General features: G+C 43.8%; 1 non-coding gene across 1 annotated transcript; it reads right to left on the reverse strand.

Annotated features, from left to right (window-relative positions):
• Positions 1–840: 840 nt before the first annotated feature.
• On the reverse strand, positions 841–947 carry LOC120252221. Its single transcript, XR_005533763.1, has one exon. It is a non-coding gene; the product is annotated as a small nucleolar RNA R71 (small nucleolar RNA).
• Positions 948–1,194: the final 247 nt, after the last annotated feature.

Consider the following 1,194-nt stretch of genomic DNA (forward strand, 5'->3'; position numbering starts at 1 on the left):
TGAGAATTGAATCAATTTCACACCTATCACAATTGATCTTCCACATAGCTAAGAATCAAATTAAGTATTTTCACTTCCTACTCCATGTGGATTCGACCCCGCTCACCCGGGATTGTTACTTTGACAATCCCGTGCACTTGCGGGATATAAGCAAGGGGAACTTGTCAAGTTTTTGGAGCCGTTGCCGGGGAGCTAGGCGTTTAGAGGTACTTTGCACTTTGTTTTCTTAGCTATTCCACTACACATTCTATTTCATATCTTATTATTTTATCATCATTATGATTTTCTTTTTCTTTACTTTTGGTGCAACTCCAGGTTAGGACTCGAGGGAATCCATCAATATTGATTGAAGGAGACCTTGAGCTTGAACGTACACTTCGAAGGAAAGGGAAAGAACCTGTACAAGAACAGGCTAATCCAGCTGATTTGGAAGTAGAAGGATCTGACAACATGGCAGAACAAAATGAGCAACAACAGACACTATCTGATTATACCAGACCTTCAGTGTTGGGGACACAATCGAGTATTGTGTGTTCCCCAATTACAGCTCAGAATTTCGAGCTAAAGCCACCATTCATCCATATGCTGCAGCAGTCCGCACAATTCAACGGTTTGGCTGATGAGGATCCAAATAGTCACATAGAGAGCTTCCTCGAGGTGTGTGACATGCTGAAGATAAATGGTGTGACGGATGATGCCATCAAATTGAGAGCCTTCCCATTTTCCCTAAAGGGGAAAGCAAAGTAGTGGCTACACTCATTACCTAGGGCATCAATCACTACATGGGAGGAGATGGTAGAAGCTTTTCTAGCCCATTATTTCCCTCCCGAAAAATCAACAAAGCTTAGGAATGAGATCTCATCCATTATGCAGTTGGAATTGGAGTCTCTATTTGAGACATGGGAAAGGTTCAAGGAACTCCTGCGCAAGTTTCCACAACACGGATTCCCGGAGTGGATGATTGTTCAAACCTTCCACAATGGTTTGAACCCGAGTACAAGCCAACTCTTGGATGCGGCGGCAGGAGGTATCTTAGGTAGCAAGACCCCCGACGAGGCTCGTCAATTGATTGAGGAAATGGGGTTAAATAGCTACCAGTGGAACGCTAGAAAGAAGAAAAAGGTGGCGGGTCTCCATGAAATTGATGCGGTAACTTCATTGACGGCCCAAGTGGAGAGTTTGAGTAAGAAGGTA

The sequence above is a fragment of the Dioscorea cayenensis genome, chromosome 20 (genome assembly GCF_009730915.1).
Source record: "Dioscorea cayenensis subsp. rotundata cultivar TDr96_F1 chromosome 20, TDr96_F1_v2_PseudoChromosome.rev07_lg8_w22 25.fasta, whole genome shotgun sequence".
Classification (NCBI taxonomy): Eukaryota; Viridiplantae; Streptophyta; class Magnoliopsida; order Dioscoreales; family Dioscoreaceae; genus Dioscorea; species Dioscorea cayenensis.